The sequence below is a fragment of the Elgaria multicarinata genome, chromosome 8 (genome assembly GCF_023053635.1).
Source record: "Elgaria multicarinata webbii isolate HBS135686 ecotype San Diego chromosome 8, rElgMul1.1.pri, whole genome shotgun sequence".
NCBI classification, from domain to species: Eukaryota; Metazoa; Chordata; class Lepidosauria; order Squamata; family Anguidae; genus Elgaria; species Elgaria multicarinata.
The window spans coordinates 17,481,076-17,500,946 of NC_086178.1; the positions used below are offsets into that span (position 1 = coordinate 17,481,076).

Below are 19,871 nucleotides of genomic sequence, written 5' to 3' on the forward strand. Positions count from 1 at the left end.
AAGAACTTCCTTCAGCCAGCCAAAACTAGGCTGACAGGTATCACCAAGAGGACCTTCTCTTCTGCTGCTCCCAGACTGTGGAATGGCCTGCCAGAGGAGATTCGTCAACTTAACAGTCTTTTAGCATTTAAGAAAGCTATAAAGACTGATCTCTTCCGGCAGGCCTATCCAGTGGAATTTTAGTATGTTTTTAGTATGTCTTAAGGAAGTTTTAAGGAAGTTTTAATAATGTATACTGTTTTTGATTAATATTTTATGTATTTTATACTTGCTGTTGTCCCCCGCCTCGATCAGAATGGAGAAGCAGGTTAGAAATAAATAATTTATTTTTATTTTTATTTTATTATTATTATTATTATTATTATTATTATTATTATTATTATTATTATTTGCAGGAAATCCAATGAAACCATCCATAAGAGGAGGCTGTCCAGCCTCTTTTTAAAAACCTCCAGAAATGGAGAACCCACAACCTCCATATAGCATTCATTTCAGTGTGTTTGACATCAGAACTTTCCCTGTTGGCACCCCTGAATGCGAGGGCATTTTTCGGGCAAAACTCATATTTTCTTGAGCTTGCAATCTTGTTTGCAAAATGCGTTCATTAAGAAAATGTGCTCTTTAGAAATGCACATTTGGGGAGCAAAAAAAGTCAGTTTGAGAAAAGTAGGCATATTTCGGCAGGCACTTTTAGAAATGTGTCCCTAAATGCACACCTTTCCTGTTTGAACAACAATGGCAACAAACTTGCATTCGGGAATAAGAACGCAGCAGACCGGGCTCTGAGGTGGAACATGAAGAGCTTTGATGAATTTGAGCCTCCCTGAGTCTCCCACCCCTAATTCAAATCACAATGTAAGCTTATATTAATTGTATTAATTATATTACAATGAATACAATTAATATAATTGAGCCTTCTGAAATATTGTGGGATTTTCTACCATGTGTAGCTGAAGTTGCACTACAAAGCACCCACTAGGGGGTGCTGTTCCATTCAAGGCTACGAGCACCGAGAGGAGGGGAAGTTCTCAATTATAGACCATGTGGTTGCTTGTCTCTGCCCATGTAATACAGCCCATTACAATTGTGCAAGAGAAGCAGGAAGCAAAGCTCCAGTAAGGCAACATGACTTTCCCTTAATTTAAAGAAGCCCTATATCTCCTGTCCTCAAGTGATGAAAGATGAAGTACCCATGCCCTTGGAGGGGGGTTCTGTGTATCTATCTATGTATGTATTATTACCTTTATATCCTCCCTTCCCCACCTCTAAGAGCCCATGGTAGTTTACATGGTCCTCCTCTTCATTTTATCCTCACAACAATCCTGTGAGATTGATTAGGCTGAGAGTCAGTGACTCACCTAAAGTCATCCAGTGAGTTTCCATGGCCAAGTGGGGACTAGAACACGAATCTCCTGAACCCCAGTCCAACACTTTAACCACTATGCCACACTGGCTCAAGATAAAGGAACTAGGGCAGATATGCCATTAAAGGGCAGCACACACTCTAAAACCTTTGCTATTCCACAAGGCTTTTTATGACTTTATTTTATAGATTTCTGAGTTCACACACACACACACACACACACACAGAGAGAGAGAGAGAGAGAGAGAGAGAGAAATCAATACAATTGCTGACGTGTTATTGTTTTGATATCTGTTTTATTATTGTTTTGTTTTATAACTATTGTAAATATATTTTGGGGAAGTCTTTAAAGGCAGTATAGAAAGGCGTATAATAAACAAAAAAAATGTTGTGCTGGCAACAGGGAGGGGTTATAGGGTGACCATATGTAAAGGAGGACAGGGCTCCTGTATCTTTAACAGTTGTATTGAAAAGGGAATTTCAGCAGGTGTCATTTGTATATATGGAGAACCTAGTGAAATTCCCTCTTCACCACAACAGTTCAAGCTGCAGGAGCCCTGCTCTCCTTTGTATCTGGTCAGGAGGGCAGGGCTCCTGCAGCTTTAACTGTTGTGATGAAGAGGGAATTTCACCAGGTTCTCCATATATACAAATGACACCTGCTGAAATTCCCTTTTCAATACAACTGTTAAAGATACTGGAGCCCTGTCCTCCTTTTCATATGCTCACCCTAAGGGGTTACATCATTCAGGACACCCATTTTTTTTCTTTACAGGGTTACATAAGTGTATCATGCTTGAGCTGGAACATTTGGCTAGAAAAAGATAAAACAAACAGGGGGGGTTAAAAGAACACAGGCACTTAGGATCTGTGCCACTTGCCATTGATTTCGCTTTCCCCTGTTTAGCCCAACCTCCATTTCCCTACCTCTGTTCTGTTATCTCCTATTGTAAGCCCCTTGCAGCAGGGACCTGTCCTGCTTTGTAAAGCAACATGCACCTTTACCATTAAGGGTACAATCCTATGCATGCTTAAACTAAAAATGTCCTTCAACGACCAGCATGGCCGGCTGGGAAATGCTGGGAATTGTAGGACTCCCCCCCCCATCTACACACGCAAAGGATTGTGCCCTAAACCAATTGTAAGTCTGTAGTGTAGCTATGCCTGTAAGCACAGTTTACACTGTTGGTTTTGCCCTACCCTGTGCCTGTTTACACTTCCCTGTGCCTGTTTGCATTCTCCTTCCCTCTTTATTGTTTACTACAACTTATTAGATTGTAAGCCTATGCGGCAGGGTCTTGCTATTTACTGTGTTATCTGTACAGCACCATGTACATTGATGGTGCTATATAAATAAATAATAATAATAATAATAATAATAATAATAATAATAGCAGGAGGGTATAAACAAATATGACTGTCAAACAATGCAGCCTTTTTCAGCTTGTGCCCTCCAGATATTTTGGACTCTACTAGCTTCATCCCACATACCTGTTTCCCTTGAATTATCCCCTACAGCGCTAAGCTGTTGGCGGTGTTGTTGTTGCTAGCTAAATCACACCCCGGGCGGCAGCGCTGCTAAGATCCTTTGCATACCAGGAAAAGGGTTTAAGAGGGGAAATGTAAACAAATCATAAAAAATCAATGGATGATCCCATCCAATTCAAATTTGGTATGCTTAAAGCTCTCCTTAATATCTATTACTGTGCCAATTTTGATGCCTTTATCTTTAAAACTTACGCAGAGGTAAGCATTTGTTTCATTTGAAGCTTAAGAGTATCAAATCCTGCTCCTGAGCCCCCAGTTACCATCGGAGGCTGTGACTTCTACTGAGTCAGACCCTTGGTCCATCTAGCCCAACCTTGTTGTCACTTTCATATTGTATTTTACATTATGGTTTTATACTGTTGGTTTATACTTGGAATGGTTTTAATTTTTGTGAACCGCCCAGAGAGCTCGGGCTATTTGGCGGTATAGAAATGTAATTAATAATTAATAATAATTAATAATAATAATAACTGACCGGCAGCTGCTCTCTGGGCTTTCAAGGCAGGATTCTTTCCCATCCTTACCTGGAGAAGCTGGGAGTTGAACCCAGGACCTTCTGCCCGCAAAGCAGGTGCTCTGCCATCGAACTACGCTCCCCCCCACTAAAGAGGTTTCTTTCTTCACCTCTGTCCCCCAGTCCAATTTTTTTGTGTTATAATGAGCGTGCCCCCCCTTTAACATACATAATCTTCAATGTCCCACCTCCCTTATTTTTCTGTAATTGGTTTGTTTTCTAAAACAGTATTTTGCAGAGGGGTGTGTCTTCCCCCTTCCCCTAACATTTCTTTCTTTTCCTTTGCCCTCCCAGTCCTACACGCTCTGTTTCTACTTTTTTTTTTTTTTATGCACGTTTCATTTCAAATGTGCAGAACACCAAATAATGACTTGATCTGCTTAATGCAATTTCCTGGTTCTCTTCTCTCCCTCTCGTAGTAATGGACTTCCCCTCCCCCATATAGTGTGTTTTCTCTTCCCTTCCCTTCTCAATGCTCTTCTGGTGGTTTGTATGTTTCAAGTGGGGCTTAAACAATGCCTCCTTCTGCTCATTGTGCACATTTCTTTGGCTTTCTGGTTTGAAGAAAGCGTGCCTTTTTGCTTTTCATTGTATTTCACGGTATCTTTCACCTAGACCACGCAGAACTATTATTAGGCCTGCAAGACTGTTGCAGATGTGTGACAGGTTTGGGGGTGGATGCAGTTTTTTTCTGCCTCTCAACCACACTGTATCCTCCATTCCTCTTCTAGTTCCTGCTTCCGTGCATTGCAGCGGCCTGTAGACCATCAAGTTAGCCCAGTATTGACTACTCTGACTCTCTGCACCCAGAAACTTTTCACTGGAGACAGCAGGAATTGACCCTGGGGTGTTACGCACATGCTAAGCATGTGCTCTATTACCAAGCTACGGCCCTTCACCAGGCCCCCATCTTTATGGCGACATGAGGCACCTTGCTCCCGCACTTGCGTTCCTTCCCGGCATCTGCGTGGCAAGGAATGCAAATGTGAACTTTTCCGGTCTTTAAAAGTAAAATATAAAATAAAAAGGGGGAAGGAGAGGAACGGGGCTGTTCCTCCCCCCTTTTTATTTTGTCTGCATCAGTGCACCTGCACGGATACAGATAATAAAAATAAAACGGGGAGCAGGGGAAGGAACGAGGCAACCAGAGGGAGACGTGAGGGAGCAGGGACTCGGGGTGAACCACCTCTCCTCCCTCTGGCTGCCTGTTCGTCCCCGCCCCATTTTTTATTACCTGTATCTGCGCAGTTGCGCAGATTTTTTTAAAAAGTGGGGGAGGAATGGCCCTGTTCCTCACCTCCCCCCCTTGTTTTAATTCCCCCCCTACTTTTACAGGCTTGGGACTGCCCATGGCAACCAATCAGGAGGAGCCATGGGCTCCACTGCCAAAAAAGTAGGGGTAAATGCCTGACCTTTTTGGAGTGGAGTTTCCAGGGTTTGCCCCTGGATGGCTTTGCAATGGCGGCTGCGTCATGTAGATGACGTGCCGGTAACTGCGAAGCCACCCCGGGGCGAACCCTTCATGTAGTCATGTCCCAAGAATGCATTTGGAAATGGGGTGTCGTGTTTCGTCTTTCATGGGCCCAGAACTTTCATCCTTCCCACACCGGTACCCCAAATACGCCACCCTTACCCCCTCCCAGATGCAACCTTTGCCAGCCACCAGTAAACATCAATTCGAATTTACAAGTCATTGTTCATACCCATATAAATGTATAATTGATAGCGCGCTGGGGTGGGGTATTCATTCATTTTGTTTCTATACTACTTAATGGCCAAAGCTCTCAGTTTCGTTTACAAAGATTAACCCCGTAAAATACAATATAACATAACAGAAAACTATTTGCATACAGAACTATTAAACAATTTTCCTGCTCCCCCAACTCCTTCCTGCTTTGCAACTCTCAATTGTGACCCCCCCCGCCCACTATTTCCCAATTTTCTGGTGGTGCATTTCAGAGAGGGCCTTGGTATCAGGGTGCCTTATTCCTCCTTCCAGGAGCGTTGGAACAACCAGTATTGCCCCTCCTTCCCTCTTCCCTTTTTTGGGGTGGGGGTGGCCACACATTCTTCCCAGTGGGACTTTGCAGAACAACCGAAACACACATCCATCCTTTTCTTGCAGGGGGTTCCCCTCCCCCTCTATTGCATTTTGGAAACTCTGTGTGTGTGTGTGTGTGTGTAAAAGTATTATTATTATTATTATTATTATTATTATTATTATTATTATTATTATTATCCTCCCCCTCCTCCTCCCCCCCCCACATTGTACAGTCCTGAACCCCCAAATGTGCTTCCCCTCCCTTCTTCTCCATTCCCCTGCCATGTATGCAACCTGGTTTGTTTGGAACTACCAATATGCTCCCCTTTCCTGTTGCCCCTTTTTAGGGGATGGGGTGGTGGTGGCAACGCCTTTTCTTCCCAGTGGGAAGAACAACCAAAACACACTTCCACCCCGTTCTTGCAGGGGGTTCCCTTCCCCCTCTGTTGCATTTTGGAAAGTGTGTGCGTGTAAATGCATTAGATTATTATTATTATTGTTATTATTATTATTATTGCACCCGCCCCCCCTTCTACAGCCTCGGACCCCAAATGTGCCCCTTCCCTCCTTCTCCATCGCCCTGCGGTGCGTGCAACCTAGTTTGTTTTTGCTGGGTGCAAACAAGAGAAGCAAGCCAGGAGGCCTCTCCTCGCTTCGCTCTCCCTCCCTCGCCTATGCATATGTGCGTTTGTGTGTGTGTGTGTGCGCGCGCGCCTCTCTCTTTTTTTTTTTTCCTCCGCTCATTTCTGTATGGCTGGCCACCTTTCTCTCCCCAGTGCTGAGTGTCTGAGAGCCGTTGGCTGCTCTGAACCGTTTGGCTCCTTCCCTTAGTAACAGCTTTAACATTCTGCCTCAATTCCTCTTCAATCTAAATCACACACACACACACACACACACACACACACACAATACTTTTTTATTTTTTTATTCCCTCCTCCTTCCTTGGGACTTAATCTGTAATCTCTCTCCCCCCCACACACCTCCTCCCATCAACCTCTCCACCCCCCCTTTCCCCCCAAATCCCCACCCCCACCTTACCCAAGCTGGGATATAATTGAATACATTGCATTTTTGGTGGCTATTTGTGGTCTATTTTTCCCCCTCCCCCCTTCTCTGTCTTTTTAAAATTTTATTTTTGGGGACTGCATCAGCGATTGCAAATCCATATATTCCATATAGGTAAATCTCTCGAAAAGAGGAGGAAGCTGCATTATCTATCCCCATATAAATAGATCTATATCTATATAGATATATATGTGTGTGTTTCTCCCCCCCTCGCTTTCCCTTCTCTCTCTCTTTCTGTCTTTTTTTTTTGCGTGTGTGTGTGTGCCTCCATTGCAAAAAAAGGAGGGGGTGAGAACAGGCTACAACTGAGCCATCAATTGCAAGGTAAGAAACAAGAGTGTTTTCTGGATGTGCGTCCTTTTCTCTCGGTAAATAGACATTTGCAACATAGGATAATAGCGCATCAAGTTGATGGAAAAGGGGGTGACGGAGCAGGATTTGAAGGCTGGTGTGTGTGTGTGTGTGGTGGGGGGTACAGATCAGACATGGGGGGTGGAGAGAGGAGGGCGCCTGTGTTTGTAGCTAGTTGGAGGAGGAAGCGTGGGGGATGGGGAGCAGCGGAACATGCATTTTTCAACTTGGCCCTCTTTCTCTCCAATTCCCCCTCCCCCTTCCTGGAAGTCGGTGTCTTTTAACTTTAATATTTCCACCCCCACCCCGATCGCTCCTTTTCTTGCGTGTCGTGGTGTTTGGGTTGCGTTCTCTCTCGCCCCCCCCCCCCAGCCTCTGACCTCCTTTTTGGGTGTATGTGTGTGTGTTGCTGTGGGGGTGGGAAGTGTTGATTCACCGCGTTTGGAAGGCGAAACGAGAATTTGCGCAAATAAATGCAAGCAAGCAAGCAAGCAGCCATTATGAAGTAAGCTGGATTTATCGCCTATTTTTAGACCGATTTGTGTGTGGACGTGTGTGTGTGTGCAAAGAAAAGAGTTTGTGTTTCCACGCATGCATATAGATTTGATTTTAATTTCCTGCTTTAAAAGAAAACGCACACACGCCTGAGCATAGGCAAGATCGCGCTCGGAAGTGGTTTTTATTTATTACTTATTACTATTATTATTTAAAAGGTTAGAAGGGTTGTTTCTTCCTCTCTCTTTTTTTTTTAAGAGGGGGGAGGGAAAGTTTTGTTTGCTGGGCTTCTGTCTTAAATGTATGTTTGCAAGGAATGATGGGGGGAGGGGAAGAAATGTGCCTGCACTCATGCTGGAGTGGGGGATGGGACTGTGTTAACAGTGGCGGAGCTTCTTTCTTTTTGGCAAAATAAGGATTTTAAGACGTCTGGCTTGTTATGCTTCCCCACCCCCTTTCCAATTGTCTTTTTAAAATATAATTATGGATTGTTTTGTCTGTTTTTTACCTGCTTTGAAGAATGCAAAGTTAAAATTTGGAGAAGGGAGGGGATTGAAGGAGTCTTTAAAAATCGTTAAAAGTGGCAGAGTTGTCGTGGAGCAATTTTCTAAGTTCTGGGAAGCATTTAACATTTTTTTGGACAAAGTACATAGCCATATCTGATATATGTAAGTGATATAGGCCCCAGTTTGAAATCAGGATTTCTTACCAATGACTGGGTTTCTTGCCCACGTGTAAATCAGTCTCAGAAAATGTAAGTGGGCAACTGTAATTGTGGTGTTCTTGTTTATATGCACTTTTGTTGGGTTGCTCCACAGACTTAAAAGTTGAGGGAGGCAGTTCCAGTACGGAGCAATATGTGGGCTATCTTACGCCAGCAATGGTAAAATATTCGTTTTATTATTATTCTGTGACGTGGGGAGAAGGTATAAATTAAAGATGGCTCTGGCAAAGAGGATTGTCAAATGGCTTTTGAAGTGAAATAGGGCAAAAACAAAACAAAACACCCTACGGTAGATGTTCTTGAGCATGGAAAGTTAAAAAAGCAAACAAACACAGAAGTTTGGTCAGTAGATTGGTGTTGAAGAGAACTTGTTTTATGATGTCCCTGAATTGCCTGGTGGAGTTTCTCATTCTTACATGTGCTTTACTTCCTCATTTTTTTGTTGCTTGTGTACAGGAAGTTCTAACTGATTTATATAAGCCCTGCACAATTTCCATTTTCTGTGACACCGGCATGGAGGGTGAGCGGGAAGAAAAGTTGTGTTGTCTAAGCTTATGTTCATGATCTGTTATAATAAATACATGAGAATACCACAAACCACGTGGTAAGTGGTGTCTCTTGCTGTTTGTCTTGTGTTCTTAGAATCCTTGTAGAGTTGGAAGGGGCCTATAAGGCCATCAAGTCCAACCCCCTGCTCAAAGCAGGAATCCACCTTAAAGCATTCCTGACAGATGGCTGTCCAGTTGCATCTTGAAGGCCTCTAGTGTGGGAGAAGCCACAACTAGAGGCCTTCAAGATGCAGCTGGACAGCCATCTGTCAGGAATGCTTTAAGGTGGATTTCTACATTAGATGTCTGTATCACACACAGTTCAAAAGCACAACTTTTGGCTAGGCTAGGTACACAAAGGTTCCGTTTGCAAGCTTGTAATTCTTTGTGCGTGGGTTGAGCTAGGCCTCATGCTTGGGGCCTTGTTTGGTTTTGATGGACTTTTCTTAAATGTAACATTTCGCCCATGTGAGGCATCCTGAAGAATGCTGGTTTGGATCTTTACTGTGGTGCAAATACCATCATGAATGTGTCTGGGACAAAATGCTTTTGACCGCAAGCCAAAAGTCAATTACTAGGAAGTATGTCCCATTGAACTTACACTGTTGGTGCCACAAGTGTGCAAATGGAGATGAGTGCTCCTGGCTAAACCACCATATATCAGTGGAACTGTTTACATAAGTATGGGACAGTTGAGTGGATCTTGAATGGTTTATTTTGGGAAGAAGCTGATGGGTTCCTTCTTTGTTGACAGTATGATTCATGTGGCATGATGGCCACTTGGAAGACTGGAGGATTTTGTTGGAGTGTTGTATTGTTGCCAGCAGAATCCATGCCACTCATGTGTTCCGAACAGTGGCTGGCATGCTATTGGTGCTGTATGACAAATAACGGTGGTTGGACTTGACTTGGACATATTGATGATTAGATTGATGTTGCTATGAGCTGTCATTGTAATTGAGTTGTACTCTTACTTCATTTTAAAACATGGTGTTACATTCAGTTCGTTTGGGTCTGCTGATTCTTCATTCAAAAAATAAGCTACTGAGTTTGGTTCTGCATGAATGCTGTTTACCAATGACCAGTTCTCTTGGCAAAAGTGTAGGTGACCGTTGCTTTCATATTGAGAGAATTGGGGGAAAATGTTCAGTGCTCTTGAGCTCCAGAAGTTGGAGTCACTCAGTATTGCTCAATGGCAATAGGTTGACTACTGACGAAAGGACGTACTTGTTCACACAAGCGATAATTGATTTGTACAATTCACTACTACAAGATGTGACACTTTAGGCTCCATCTCATTTACCCATCTGTGTGAGAACCAACGTCCTGTAGTATAATCCCACTGTGTGTGTGCATCCATTTAAATGGATAATGTTGTTTTTATATTGTTGTCTATATGTTTCTGATGGTTTTTTAAATGTTGTATACTTTTTAAATGTTTACTGTTTTTAACTGTTTTAAACCGCCCAGAGAGCTGTGGGGCGGTATATAAATGTAATAAATAAATATAAATATATAACTGTTTGGGTGGGGCTGATGGTGTTGGAATGACCCGTCATTGTGCACCTTTCCTTACATAATTGGGGTATTCACACATACTCCCCAGCGGCATAGGATTGTACTACAGGGAACTGCATGTGAAACTGGGTATGTGAGAGTTAGGGGGCCTTGAGTAGCTTTAAGAAATAATTGGACCAATTCATAGCGATTGCCTATCAATGGACTCTTAGTCATGATAGCTAACTGCCTGGTGTAGAGAAGTAGTATTCCTTTCAATACCAGATGCCAGGGAGATAGAGTGGTGGTGGTGGTGGGAAATATTTTTTATGGCCTGGTTGTGAGTGCCCAGAGGCATTTTTTATTTATTTATTACATTTCTATACTGCCCAATAGCTGAGGCATATGGTCGACTGGTGTTGGAAAGAGCTTGGTAGATGAGATGGATTTTGCTGTACCTACTTACAGTATTTATAGATTGAAAGGCAATTTAAAAAATACAAAAGCAATCTATACAAAATAAACACTGGTAATTGGCCCCTTCTATTGTTTTTCCACTTAAGTTTAGTTTCAGGGACCACTCAATTTATTGTTTGCCTCACAACACCTGAGCTTTGTATATACTTCCCCCTTCCTAATAACATTAGTTATACGACTGCAAGGTTATACCCATAAACAGGGAAGGCACGCACGTGTGTCTCCATCTTGGGAACATCATGGCAACCCTCCCAAATGACTATTGAGAACACCTGGAATATATTTAGCGGTCCCTACCTTCTTAAGGGTAGGTGGAGGTGAGGGAAGTATTAATAGGGTTTGTTTTGGTGGCTATTTGGCTCGGGGAGGTCTCTCCAGGGCTGATAGGACACTTGTGTTTAAAGGTGAGTGTCTTTAAGCTTCATGGAGGGAAAATATAGGTTGACTGGAACACTTTGGTATATGTGCTACCTATGTCGGTTTCTCAGCCCACTAGCTCAAGGTATTTTTTTAAAGGGCGTCTGTTTACACACCAATGGATTCCTCTCTGTGGTGGTGTTTGCGTGGTTTCCTGAAGTTGTAAGGCGTTGTTGTCAATGTAAGTGCAAAGTATGATAAAACTGCTTCCACCTTTGTAGTCCTTCCTGCAGTCACCCCTGGCAATAGTTGATGAGGTATATGGCAAACTGAACAGTCGGGCTTTAGAGAATTGTTAAAAGTTTAGAACTATGTTTGTGGTTATAGGTGTGTGTGTGTTTGGCTAGTTCTCACTGAGTTCTCACAGTGGTTTTTTTTTTTATGAGAACCTCCAGGGAGTATCCAGGCTTGAAAGAGGTGCATGCAGAATCGTTACCTAAAACATACTTTACACATAAAAAGGATTGGAAGCTGGTAGTAGGCACACGGGATATATATACTTGCCAATATCAATGGCTTCCTATTAGGTTTCCGGGCTCAGCTCAGTGTGGTCATGGTTCGCTCATAAGGTCCTATGCACATTATTATTATTAATTTATATAGCACCATCAATGTACATGGTGCTGTACAGATGGGTAGTAGACCCAGTGTACTTGCGGGAGTCCCCCCCCCCCATCAGTGTCCCCAAATATTACATTCAGCGGGCTAGTCTGTTTCTGTGTACCATCCTTTTCTGAGATTAGATTTTGTGGAACTTGGAGTAGGGCCTTTTCAGTAGTAGCACCTTAGCTGTGCAACAGCTTTTCCATGGAGGCCTGCCTCACCATCTCTCTTTGTTTCTCCATTTAAATGACTAGGAGAAAACTCTTCTGCTTTCTAATGTTTTTGTTTCTGTTAAATCGTCTGGATATTTGTTGTTGACATTTAAATGTCTTTAGTTGGTGTTTTTTTTAATCCCTTGCGTGTTCCTTGGTTGCTCGCAGAAAGATGATTCATGAATGTAACTAATAATAAAATAAATACTGTCACTGCCTGGATGAATTGAAAATAAAGTCAGTATGTGGCAGTACTGTAAGCAAGTGGAAGAATGAATTTTTAGGTTTTATTCCCTGTTCTGAAAGAGCTATATTTAATTTAATTAATTTTAAAATGCCTATATCCCAGAGTGAATTCAAGGCAGCTTACATAATAAATAGGGGGAAAATACAATACAAAAAATACAATACAAAAATAAAATTACAACAGAATCAAATAGCATCAAGCAAAACATCAGCCATAGAGGTAAACATTGCTAAGATGAAGAGGCCAAGCGGACAATCATTTAAAAGCCTTCCAGAGCGGACCTGTCTTTGCCAAGCATCAGCTGTGTAGTTGTGAAATATAAAGGGCCTTGTTCCATAGGGCATATCTCTAAAGTAGAAGACACTCATGTCATGCCTTGGGTTGGTTTTTTGTTGGTGAAGTACTAGAGCTCTCTCACTCCAGGCTTTTTTCTTGCATGGGATATTGCTTCTATGTAGAAAAATCATGGAGCACGCTTCCTATTTGGCCATGATACCCATATAGGAAAATTGCTATGTGTGTTGTGGCCCCAGGTAACAATCAAAGGTTACTTGTGCAAAAATGTATATACATGTGAAATGGGGCCTTTCTTATGGCCTTGCTGCCTGGCTGTGTACAAACTAGTGTTTCAGAGACTTGGAAGTGGTGGTGTAAAACTATTTCCCCCACATTTTTGTGTGTGGTCTTGCTAGGGGTTTATGTAGTGCTCCACACCCTGGTGTTCTGCATGAGTACCTTTACTCAGTATGTTATGATGGCTTAACTAAAGATCTGGGTACTTTGTCAGCGCTTTGCCTTTTGGCCAGATTATTCATCCATCTAGCCCAATATTGTCTACTTTGACTGGCAGAGAGTCAAAGGTCTGCGGAGTCTTGGGCAGAGAGAGGGGATATTCAAGTGTTAGTTAATTCATCTTAACTGGAGGTTGCCATTGATTGCACCTGGGACCTTTTACCCCCTGGCGAGGGTAGAGCACATCTTGCTGTTTCAGCAGAACTTGGGGTTGGCCAAGGTAATTTCATTCTCAGTCCGTCTCTCTGATGGCTAACTTTATTTATTTTTAATTTAGTTATACTTCGTATAGCTAACGACCGATAATCTTAAAGCTTCTAGAACGTTAAACACACGGGTCGTGCATAAAAGAAGATCTTCATTTGATCCATTTTGTTCTCTTTTATTTGGCAAGGTTCAGCATTTTAATTTCCAAGCTTATCTTCCAAAGGAAGTGCACATCTTTCTTCTTAAATCAGGGACAGAGAGGTGAGGAATGAGGTGAATGTGCTAGCAGGGAGGGGGAATGTGACATGTCAATTGAGGGTTTGTGGATTAGCAAAAAAATTGACCATCTTCTGAATCATACATGGCCACGTTATTGTACATTACGTTATACATCCTAGGACAAACTGAATGGTTTTTGGGGGAGGTGAGTACTGTAAATGCTTAATAGCAGTAGACTTAGGGCAAACAAGGTAAGGCAGAGGGTAGGACATGAACCAGTAAGTCCAAGAGAGGATACTTTGACAAAACATTAGAAGAATTACTAAGGTGACCATATGGAAAGGAGGACAGGGCTCCTGTATCTTTAGCAGTTGTATAGAAAAAGGAATTTCAGCAGGTGTCATTTGTATGCAGGCAGCACCTGGTGAAATTCCCTCTTTGTCACAACAGCTAAAGCTGCAGGAGCTATACTAGTGTGACCAGATACAAAAGAGGGCAGGGCTCCCGAGAAGTGAATAGATATGCTAAATAAAACCTGTACGTTCTTCCTTTGTTGCTGTTCTAGTACACCATGGTTTTATCCAGCAATGAGTGGAAACACTCTGTAGAGAAAAGGGCCATACACCAATGTTATAAGTCTATGCTTTGAATGCGAAAGGTCCCGGATTCAATCCCCAACATCTCCAGGTAGGACAGGAGTAAATAGTCTGCTGTTTCCAGACACATAGATGAGCTTTCCCCAATATTGAGTCCTCCAGATATGTTGGACTTCAACACCTATTATCCCTAGCCAGCAGTGGGATGGGAATTGTAGTCAAACACATGAAAGGCAGCGGATTGAGGAAGGCTGGTTTAGGGCAATACTGACCTAGATGGTCCGGGCAGCTTTGTATGTTCCTAGAAAACTTTGCTGCTGAACTGAGATGATCCTTTCTACTTTATGTTGCAATATTTGTACTTGTATACTACTTTTCAGCTGTAACCGTTCTTGAAGCACTTAATAATCACAACATCACAGCTTTAGATGGCCCTTTTGCCTCTCGTCTCTTTTGCAGTAGTGTTCAGTTCTAGGCCTAGGCACTCCTATCAGGTAGGTGTCAAAGGGTTCTTTGGTGTCGGCTGTTACAAATGGTGAATGTATATATTTTAAATTCCTAGGCTCTGGCATTAAATTTATAGGTTCTTGGGTGAGTGGGAGGCCTGGTTATTTTAGTGTATAGTAAAAGAGCATGCGATCAAATGGGAAGGAATACATTTAGGTAGTAATGAAGTGTAGGACTAATAAACTCACATACTTGCTATGTTAGTTCAGTTCTAATTGGTGTGAAAATAAAGTTTTTCCTTCTCTTTCCTCATCTCCGTCCCCCTGCTCTGAACTTCAATGGTCAGTTCATACCAGTCTCTGCTTTTGTAAGTTGGGTTTACTTCATTCCCTTTGTTCTTTCCAGAACTTTCTCTTGAACTGTTGTGTGTTACTCTCATCCTTTCTGCCAGCGTTAACATTGTTCCTGCAACGAGGATAAGTTGAGACAAAATAAGAGGCAGGGGGGACGTGCGGCTTTGGTTGTTTTGTCGCCGTAACTAGATTTGAATAGATTTTTCAGGAAATGAAGTAGAGACTGTATTGGGTGGCACATCTAACATTCTGTATTATTTTAGGCAAACTTGACGGATGTATTTAAAGTGATTGCCACTTTTGATGCTGGTAAGAAATGATCCCCCATATCAAACTGGTGATGGATCCTGGGCTTCCATCTAGCGTCAAAGCATTAGACTAGCTATTGAGCTGGTGTGCACTTCCCATGGACAACTGAAATGTTACCAGGTTTCCTGTGGTTGGTGTTCTGCACTATATCTTACACCTACAGCAGCTTGTTGTAATCCCATGGTGAATCTCATTCTCTCAGGGTAGTTCATAATTCTCCATGTATCGGTGACTATCTAGATGAGAGAGGCTGTTTCCTATGGCTTCCCTGTGGCAAGTATTCGCTTTGGACGTTTCGTTGCAGTGCAGTAGCTTGTAAAGTTTCCTTCTCTGCTTGTCACAGAATGTGGTCTGTGCGAGATGGCTTATCTGTGGGAGGCTGGGCCGTGATGGCCTAACAATTTCTGAAAGCATGATTTCAGAGCTTTCCTGAAAATATTAGCAACGTTCATTTTAGGTAGTCTCTGGCCCTTTTTCCTGGAATAACCTAAGGGTTATTCCAGGAAAATATGGCGGCACATCTTAATCACCCACATGTTTAGTTTTTTAACGGTTTTTAATGCTTTATGTGTGTATGTTCTGTGTTTTAGAATTTTAAATTTTGTATACTCGTTTTTATCTTAATTTTAGAATTTCTGTAAACTGCCCAGAGAGCCCTGGTTATGGGAGCAGTATATATGTGCAATAAATAAATAAATAAATAAATAAATAAATTTATATCGTTCCTGCTTGCTCGCGGGATCCCCTGTGTGGCATTTGGATCCACAGGAATGATCCTGGGATAGAGGCCTGGTGTAGACATGCCCTCTGTCTTAAGGTAGTCTTTGTAAAAGAGCCATTATTCATTCGAACTATTTATTATTTTACCTTAAGTACTTCAATCTTTCCGGACTGCTTACAAAACCAGAATGTTGAGAGAATTGAAATACATACATCTGCATGAAGATGGTCCCAGGTTCACTCCCTGTTACCTCCTGGTAGGGCTAGGGAAGATCTAAAACCTTGGAGAGGTGCTGTCAGTCAGTGTATACAATACTGAGCTATATGGACCATCCTTACCTGTACTTGGGAGGGTATACCTCATTGCTCTGATCCAGACGACTCTTTCTCTAGGAGAATGAATGTATGTCCCATAGACATCGGTTTCATGGAGGGCATGCAGCCCTAACACTTCATTGTATGTTGGATTGGCAAGTGTGTGAACTGATCCTCTGTGTAAGCCTATTCTTTAAGGCGGGGTGGGCAATTTGTGGCCCTCCAGATTTTTTGGCCTGCAACTCCCACTACCCCTCGCCATTGACAGTGCTGCCTGATGGGAATTGCAGGCCAAAACATAAGAAGAATAATGCTGGATCAGACCAAGGGTCCATCTAGTCCAGCAGTCTGTTCCCACAGTGGCCAGCCTGCTGTCAACCAGGGACCCACAAGCAGGACACGCTGCAACAGCACCCTCCCAATCATGTTACCCATCAACTGGTGCACACAGGCTTACTGCCTCAGATACTGGAGGCAGCCCCTATCCATCAGGACATCTGTAGGGAAATAAGTTGCCCACCCTGCCTTAAAGAATAGGCTCGCGTAGAAGGTCACTTCACTCGCCCTGCTATCCCAATATACAATAAGGTATCAGGATTGTATGTCCTCCTTGCAAAGTATGTGCATGGAACATAAGGCACCCTAGAAAAGACTTGTACTGGGGTTGTGGTCCTTGAAAAGAAAGACGGTTTCTGAAGTGCCACAGTTTGTCCTCTGCGACAGATCCCCCTGATTATTTTTATTTAGGTTCTAGAACAGCCTTCCTCAACCTGGGGCGCTCCAGATGTGTTGGACTACAACTCCCAGAATGCCCCAGCCAGGCTGGGAGTTGTAGTCCAACACATCTGGAGCGCCCCAGGTTGAGGAAGGCTGTTCTAGAAGAAGAACGTGAGGTTAGGAACATAGGAAGCTGCCTTATACTGAGTCAGAACATTGATTCACCTAGTCCAGTATTGCTGACTATTGGTTCATCTAGCCCAGGCAGGAGATTTTCCAGCCCTACCTGGAGACACTGGGAATAGAGCCTGGGACCTTCTGCATGCAAAGCAGGTGCTCTTCCAGAGAGCTATGGCCCTTCCCAGTGAAGATCTCCACTATTAAGAACGCTTTGCCACCTTTATAGCTGACCGCTAGTTCACTGTGAGACCAATCCATTTATTTACATATTCAGATTTTTTTTAGCATTCTTCATCTCTGGTTCACGGCAGATTGCAATCTAAAAGTTACAGGAAACCAGGTGGAACAAATATTAGCTAAAACCTTATACCAACGCCTGTGTAATGGATACAGCCCACAAACTATGTACGGCCGCTTGACAAACCTCCCTTGTGTGTGTGTTTGCTGCCTGCCTGGAGTGTAGAAATAGGGGGTGTTGCCTGCCAATGCATGACAACACTCCTTGGCTAGTGCCCTATACTTGGCCTGGGCAGGATCTACACTGCTGCTTTATAACAGTATTGAAGCGCACTGACAACTGTTGGGGCGCATAACACATTCCATATACCGTTTCCAAACCGATTTCATAGTGTTATATCCTGCATGGTGTAGATCTGGCCCTGGTGGGTGTACCCTGTTGTAAGTTCTGCTGGCCTCTGAAAGACAGCTTGGTAAAAAATGCAAACAGTATTTCTAAAAAAAGATGTTCTAGCCTTGGATTTAAAGAGATAGGGATTTTCGGTGTCTTGGGGCTCCTGATGTCTCCTGATGTGCCCTTTTCTCTTGGTGCATGGATGGAATATGCAAGAGGATGGTCTGTTGGTCTGAGAGGCTATAGTGAAGCATAAGCAAAGAGACCCTTTTCTTTTCTTTTTTTATTATTTTTTTATTACTTTTTTATTAAACATACACATTACATCACATAAAAACACACAACATACTACATAATTCAGTTGAATACAATATCTTATCTTAATAACATAATCAATACCTCTACAGTGCACCCCCCACCACGGGATCTCATTCCTGATTCCAGAATCTCATACTTTCTTCTGCTGGTGGATTCCCACTCCCTTTAGAAAATACAAATATTAGGAACTGTTTCCAAATTCCTTCAAAATCATTTGATTTAGCTATACCTCTTCTCCATTTAATATTACTTGTTAATTTATCATTAATAGCTATATCCCATACTTCTTTATACCATTCTTCAATAGAATATTCCCCTTGTATCTTCCAGTTCCTAGCTATAATTAATCTTGCTGCAGTCAACAAATTCGTTATCAGTTCCTTAATTTCCTTTTTACATTTAAAATCTTCTTCAAATAGCGACAGCAATGCAACTTTTGGTGTTCTTTCTATCTTCATTTCAACAATTTCTTCAATTTCCAAAAACACCATCTTCCACAATTTCTGAACATAGTTACATTCCCACCACATATGCAAATACGTTCCTTTAACCCCACAACCTCTCCAGCAATTTTCTGTTTGCTGATTGTTTATCTTGTTCAATCTAACCGGAGTTAGGTACCACCTCCATACAATTTTATAATAATTCTCTTTTATTCTTACTGACATATTTCTCAACGCTCTTTGTTTCCATATTCCCTCCCAACCCTGTTGTCCTATTTGTACCTTCAAATCTGTCTCCCAAACCGTTTTACCCGAATTATCCATTGTCCCTTTCTCCACCAATATTCTATATATTTCGCTCATCAACCCTTTTAACACTGTTCTTTTCCCCCTTTCCTTATCTTTCTTATCTATTAATTCTTCAAACTTTGTTAATTCTCTACACTCTCCATTATCTCTTACCCACTTTTTAGTCCATTGTTCTAATTGCCTATAATTTAACCAAGTTAACTTTTTATCCTTCAAGACCTCTTCTATGTCCTCTCTTGTACCCATTCCTCTTAACCAATCTCTTAATTTCATTTTATTTTTTTCTATTAAAACTTTGCTTAATCTACTCTTTAATTCCTCCGGGAAATTCTTCAACAATATTACCGGTGACAAGGGAGAGCTGCTCGGAAGCAGCGCCCCTTTATATTTACTCCAAATTTCCCAGTGAAACCTCAAAAGCGGATTATTTATACCTTCCACCCATTTTTTTTTCCTTCCATAAAAAAAACATTTTCTAATTTAGTCTCTATGTTACTCATGTTTTTTTCTTCCATCCAATCTAAGTTCCCTAATCCTAGGGAAAAAGACCCTTTTCTTATGCCACTTCATTTCCTTTCCCTTCTTTTTCTTGTCTTCTCGTTCGTAGGCCTGAGGGCAGGGCTTGTGTCTTTTCATTTATGTAGCGCTCACCAGTGGTGTCACAGACTGAATTTTAATTGGTATGAGCTGCTTCGGGAGACTTTTTTTCTTTTCTTTTTTAAATGCCAGTTGTGCACCACTCATACACATGTATAAGAAATATGTTCAGCCTCTTGGATATGTGGCAATTTAGGGCTTATCAGAAATGCAAACATCTTCACTTGTGCCCAGAATGCAGGCAGCACTAATGCTCAGAACCAAGATGTTTTGCTGTCCGGAAGCAGCCCTGCCGTACATTGCAAAGTGAGCCTGAGCCAAGGGGCCAATTCCAGCCCTCTAGGGTTCTTTATATGGCCACACATCACTTTCCCTGATTGGGTGGTGGTGGTGGTGTCCTGGCTTTTACACATTCTTTTCCTAGTCGCAAAGGTTGAAATGCCTATCCCACAAGCTTTAAAGTAAATTCTGCTGGTATTTTGGCCTCACCTGTCCCTGGAACGCAGCCCCCAATACACCTCCAAAACTGAATTTGGCCTTCTGGCTGAAAGAGGTTCAACACCTCGCAATATTACGTTGCATGAGATTATGAGGTTCATCTCTCAGATTTCTTGGG

General features: G+C 42.3%; 1 protein-coding gene across 2 annotated transcripts in view; it reads left to right on the forward strand.

The window, feature by feature from the left end:
* The first annotated feature begins 6,784 nt into the window (after positions 1 to 6,784).
* Positions 6,785 to 19,871, forward strand: part of TBL1XR1 (TBL1X/Y related 1) — a 197,990-nt gene continuing 184,903 nt past the window's right edge. Inside the window, exon 1 of one of the 2 annotated variants that reach the window (XM_063131956.1) lies at positions 6,785 to 6,855. The gene's annotated coding sequence lies outside the window, so the exon portion shown is untranslated. Of the gene's footprint in view, positions 6,856 to 7,249; positions 7,388 to 19,871 lie in introns of those variants that run through there. The other variant, XM_063131955.1, reaches the window with a different exon arrangement.